Below are 6,532 nucleotides of genomic sequence, written 5' to 3'. Positions count from 1 at the left end.
AAACAGTGAAGCAGCGGGTGACGTCAGACAGGGAACTGACACACTCTTAAAGGGCCAGGCTGCAGAAAATCCTTAAAGGGGAACTGACACAGACGGCTCCATTCTCCTGCGGCCCCAAACTCAGCACCGGGAGTTCCTTGGGGACAAGATGAAAGACTGTAGGGTCTTCTAATACATGACGGGCTGTTCTAGAGCCCTGTTCTCCAGGCCAGCTGAAGGCAGGACAAGGAGTAATAGGCTTAATCTGCAGCAAGGGAGATTTAGGTGAGATATTAGGAAAAACCATCGAACTCTAAGGCTCGTTAAGCTCTGGACCAGGCTCCCAAGGCAGGTCATGGAATCTCCACCATTGGAGGTTTTTAAGAACAGGTCAGACAAACTCCTGTCAGGGATGGTCTAGACCAGTGGTTCTCAAAGCCGGTCTGCCACTTGTTCAGGGCGTCACCTCCTTCCTTTCCGCGCTCAGCTACAGCATACCTCTCCTGCCACCCCACTGGCTCCCCCCCACCCCGCAGTCACACTGCTTCAAACAGCGGGAACATTCGTTGCTGGCGGTGTCCCTTTAACAAGAGGAAGGGATGGAAAGGTTCCATGGCTGTTGGCTGTGGCAGTTGGTCTGAGCAGATGCAGGGAGTAGCGGAGGGTCTAATTATTATGGTTTACATTGGGATAGCACCCAAAGGACCCCATGTGGACCAGCAGCCCACTGGGTGGGGCTGAGGCTGGATGCGGAGTTTCTTGAAGGACTTCATTTCTATTCATTTTAATTCCTAACTGTATTGACAGATTTCCTTTAAATTGTCAGAAGATTCATTCTAGGCTGCCAGAGGAAGCTCTATAGGCTGCGGGAGGAGACGCTGTGTTCGATCCTATATCCAAGAAGAGGTTGAATCCCAGTTTCAATGCAAAACTCAACTCAGCCTTAACTACCGTGTCCATTACATCATCTTTATTTACTTACATATTTAAGAGATTCTTGCCCAACTCAGCACCATACACACATTGTCCTCTCACCCTGGTGCGAATCGGGAGGGACTTCACGGTCTTCAGTGAAAGCACTCTACCGAGGGCCCGCCCTACACTGTCTCCATGCACACTGTCTCCTTTGGGAAGGGGCAAGTGACTCTTGTATACCCATTCTCCACCTCCTGAGCTGTGGGGAGGTGTAACTAGCTAACGTTCATAAAGTGCGTTGGGATCCTTTTATTCAAGTTGCCATAAACATACAGGCTCCAAACAGTCAGGGCTAGGAGCCAGAAACAGCCATGAACCAATATTGGTAAGGACTTAGGTGCAGTGATGGGGAGGAATTCCCATAGCTCAGCCCTGCTGCAAATAGCTGAGGATTGAGTCTCTGCCCCATTTCATCTTCCCACCCTCCCACAGTCCAGTGCACATCCACAGCCATTACTCAGAGAGGATCATGCTGCAGGTTAGTGCAATGACTAGCTATCTTCCTATTCCATCGCACACAGGGATCCTGCACCATCATGGTCGAAGTGCTGTGGGGTGGATGGGAGCATTCGACTCCCACCTGTGTACGATGGCTTCATGGATCCCTCTAGGGCTTCAAAAAGGCAACAAAACCTCCTCTGTTTGCTGCATTCTCCACAGTGAACCTCCCTGGCCGGTTTGCTATTAGAGGGAGAGAGGCAGGAGTGTTTAGTCAGTGCGGTAACACTGCGCGTCTCTAACCTCACAGCACATCACCTCTCTGGAGCATGGAATATTAGACATCTACGTGAATACAGATTCTAACAGCAACTCAGCAGTGCCCTCAATCAGTGTGTTTGCAGAACATTCTGACACATGGCAGAGAGCTGCTTCAATAAACTTGCTGTTGCCTATGTAAATCATAATCCACACCCACTCCCTCTAAGCCTGTACTGGAAACACATCAGCTTATGAAACAAGGGCCTAAGCCTGGCAGATTCTCTGCACTGGGATTGGGTGGTTCTCAGCCCCTTTTAGAATCAGAACCCAATGAGGAAATTTGTCCAAAGCTAAAACAACCTGAAAACCAAGTCTCATCTCTATGGTCTCAATTTGGTTTTGTCTGTGAACCATCCAGGGCCCCAGAGCGAGCTGCGGGAGTCAGACCCATCCAGCATTGTGTGGTGTTTCTGGTCACATTTTCATCTCTGTTTGGAGTCTAGGGAAACTCCAGGGAAACTGGGAAACATGGCTCTGGCTTTGGTCAGCTGGAGTTATTTTGGTTTTACGCCCTCCTCACCACAAATACTAGACCTGCTCCCAATGAGCTTGTCATGGCTGATGAATATTTGTACCGTCCTTTGACAATCTTGCCTTAAAGGGCTATTGTTAATTTCTCTTTCACTTTGTATATTTCAATTCAGTGGGAGCTACATTAGAAAACAATGGATGGAATTGAACTGGGACCAGAGCTCGTGCTGCAAAGAACTCGCAGAGAAGGAGAAACACCAAAGAACACTCTGGCCTCTGAGAGAACTCCCTCTCAATGCTTACCATGCCTTTACAGCCCATCTCGACTGTTGTAACTACATGAGCACAGCTAATCATTGTACACTGGTGTGATACATTGGTAAGAGTTAAAACAGGAAGGGCTTGGGACAAAGCACCATACAATATTGCTAAAGAACAGTGGTACTTTGTTCTATGATTTTTTTTTAAATTAGAGTATTCCTAACCCCAGATCACCACCTGCCCTTCATGCTAATGAAAGGAGGGGGTCATCAAGCAGAATGGAGAGCCATTCATTATATCTGCCAGTTCTGACATTGCAGCGATTGCCCCGTCACCTATAGAGAAGGCAGCAATCAATAAAGTGCCGTTGCTTGGAAGTAAATAGAGAAGAGCTGGAAATGACAAGGGACGAATGTTTAAAATCTCACCGACTTTTCACTAGTTATACCCTGGGTCTTTTGGAGAGTGGAACTAGCCTAGTCAGTTTCAAAGGGGCCCCAGCTCACTGCTTTGTGCTTGAGGTTCCAGCATAGGACAGTTTAGATCTAGGCTTCTGAAACATTTTCGTCGCACAGACCTCACTGAAGCAGTTTGTCTGGTGGACAGACTCTCCCTTCCCATTTGTGATCTGGACACAAAATCCCTCCAGCAACTGCAGCAATTGCTAGCATGGAAAATGAACATTAGGGAAATTCTCACTTTATTTATTTTATTTCTTCTGATTTAAATGCACACACCCCACCTAGGCAGAACTCTAGGCCTCCTGACAAGAACTATTATAAAGTCAGGCCATGTCCGCACCACAGGCACTATGATGGCATATAGCCATGGCACCATAGTCACCCTGTAATGGAGACACAGGCTACAGTGACAAGAAGGGCTTTCACTACCCTTGTAGGCGCTCCACCTCCCTGAGCAATGGCTCCATGTGCACCAGGCGTTAGGTCAGCATAGCCCTGGCACTCAGCGATGGGGATTTTCGACACCGCTGAGTGATGTAGCTAGGTCAACCTAAGTTTTGAGTGTAGCCCAGGCCTTACAATCCACATAGGAGACACACAAGGAAAATCTAGGTGAGATATTCGGAAAAACTGTCTAACTCTAAAGGGGAGTTAAGCTCTGGAACAGGCTCCCAAGGCAGGTTGTGGAATCCCCATCGCTGGAGGTTTTTAAGAACAGGTCAGACAAACAGCTGTCAGGGATGGTCTAGGTTTACTTGATTCTGTCTCAGTGCAGGGGCTGGACTAGATGAGCTCTCAATGCCCCTTCCAGCCCCACATTTCTACGATTCTATACCACAACACAAGTTAACACACCAGCCAGTAAATACAGCCAAATATAACCCTGTGCTCTCAGGCCTCCCCCCAAAAGCCATGTCAAACTGATGGCTTTCACCGCATGTCCTGAAAGTCAGCCCATTCGGGCTATTTCTCGAAAGTGCAGTTGAGCAGCTGGAAATGAGGTGGCAGAGAACCCGGGGGCCAGCTAGTTCTCTCTAGACCCTTCCTGGCTCAGGGACTGCACTTGGGGAAACACTGGTTTGGATGTGTGGCTTCCACGGCTGAGGTGAGGAGATACACTCTCCCCCATGCCAGGAGCAGCAGAGGGTGGTACTGCACAGCTCTTGCATAAGCCACATCTGCTTTGGCCCAGCAAGAGCAGAATGTGAAAGTGGCTATGCTAGGAGAAGCCACGTGCAGGAGCATCACCAATACTGATGCAAGCCAAGTCACCTGCCATCCTGGGCCAAATTTACACCCTGCAGCCACACGCCATTGGCAAAAGTAGAATCTGAGGCCTAAACTACTTGACAAATGTCTGTTTAACTGGACAAAGCAACAGGGGGATATCACTGGGGGAAACTCCACTGAAGTCACTGGAGATGCACCTACCTGCATCAGGGCCAGTTTTGGCCCATAATCTCAAAGTAAGAGCAGCATGAAAAGGGCAAACAGAAGCAATGAACAACCAGGCAATGATGGATGCAAAATCTTATCCGTCCCAGAATTTTTCCTCCCCTAGTTTCTCTCCATTTTTATATACAGAGGGGTCTGATTTACACTCATCTCTCTGGGACAGATAGCGCCAGTTCTTAGCTTGCAGTGAAAGCACCTCTTTCCTGTCATCACGAAACCCATGGGGAGGTTTGTGAGAGCTGGGGACAAAGTGTTCTCAGGGGAGGGGAGCTAGCTGTGGAATGAACTTCCAGAGGAGACTGGACAAATCTAGAGCCTGGCCATTGCTGGGCAAAGCTACAAGGCCTCCCTCGTCATTAAAGCTTTTCCACCATTGCAAGAATGACATTCACAACACTGACTCCCCCACGAACCAAATATACACCCAAAAACCCAATCAACCAACCAGAAATCATTCATGTCCCAAGCAGTTTGTACTCAGAGCTGGGTAAATAATGAGCAAACATCCATGAATCCACACGTACTTCACAAATATCTATCCTATAATCTTATGTTCCCAACCTTGCTGGTTGAGGATCATGGATATTTTAGGGTGCCCTTTCTTTTGCACTCTCTCACTTATCAGGGAACAGCTGGGATTTGGGGGGACACGTCGTACAGCACCAAAGATACAAATACTAAATGTTGCTGCAAATAAGAGCCGGGCACCAGGAACTATACGGAAATTGGAATGGTAGCAGGCACTGCCAGAGTCAGTTTGTGAGCTCTGTGTCTGAACTGTGAAACTTCCTCTCTGCTCCAGGGCCTTGGGCAATTAGGCACCCTAGGTAAATACAATTTTGCCACCTCACAAGGGTGAGGTAAAGTCCATCCAGAAAACCAGAGAGAAAAACAAAGGCAATAAAGTAAATCAGATAAAGGCTTTGTTGGGCTAGAGCAGTCACTGCTTGTCTACTGCACCTGTCATGCTCAAGGACTTGCTGGGTACTTCTCATTGCATGGAGCCAGACGCTGAGAGGAGTGGGAGGGTCTGTGCCAGCCAGCCAACAAAGCAGACAGGGTGATGGTTCACAGGCAGCTGTCACCTACCTCTCTGGATGCTCTCCATACCCTGTCCAGCTGATTATCCACCACACAAACAAAGAGTTAATCAGTCCCCTCTCACCAGTACCTAATTCAGACAGTTACAAATAATAGTGGAATCACGCAGTGTTAAAGGAGGCCTCCTGTTAGCATACCTCATGGCCAGTTGCTGCGGACAGACTAGATGACTTGCAGAAGCTGTGACTCCACGACAGGGGATGGATCACTTGATAATTGCCCTGTTCTGTTCACTTTCTTTGGGGCACCTGGCACTGGCCACTGTCAGAGGACAGGACACAGGGCTCGATGGACCTTTGGTCTGATCCAGTATGGCCATTCTTATGCTCTTACCTGACTGTTTGTAGTTGATGGCAATTTGATGTTATTAAAACAGTTCTTATAACCAGATGATCATTGGTTCCCTGCAAGGTAGCAGTTCTCAAGCAGGAGTCTAGGGCCTCCGGGGGGCCTTGAGTAGGTTTTAGAGGGTCCACCTAGCAGGGCTGGCAATAGACTTACTAGGGCTCAGGGCAGAAAGCTGAAGTGCCTCCCTCCCCATTCAGGGCTGAAGACTGGGGCCCCAAGCCCCACCACTTGGGGCTGAAGCCAAAGCTTGAGCAACTTTGCAGGGCCTTCTGTTTGCTACCCCCTAACGCTGGCCCTGCCTTTGTGGCACAGGTGGACCAGGGAGTTTTTATAGCACGGGCTCAGAAAGAAAGAGGTTGAGAATCCCTGCTATAAGATACCTCTGTATCCTCCTGCAGGGAGAGCGGATCTACTGATTCAGGTTGTTCATGGCTTCCAGTTCCATGCTCTCCACAACACATACCCTAGATGTGGGTTTTTTCCTGTTTGATGAAGAAATGAAGACTCCTGAAACCCAAATCAAACATGCTACCTACTGAGGTTCCTTCCAGTCCTACACTTCTCTGATTCTATGCTTGGCTTATTTCTGGCATTCAGACAGGCTCCACTCCCCGCGGAAGATACAGGCTTCCCCCTCCGGTCTCACCCATACTATATAGTGCGATGCCAAAGGTAACGGCTCTTACCAAGGGCGGCGGCAGCTCTGTTCCCAGCCAGACTAA

The sequence above is a fragment of the Lepidochelys kempii genome, chromosome 22 (genome assembly GCF_965140265.1).
Source record: "Lepidochelys kempii isolate rLepKem1 chromosome 22, rLepKem1.hap2, whole genome shotgun sequence".
NCBI classification, from domain to species: Eukaryota; Metazoa; Chordata; order Testudines; family Cheloniidae; genus Lepidochelys; species Lepidochelys kempii.
This window is presented reverse-complemented; position numbering follows the sequence as displayed.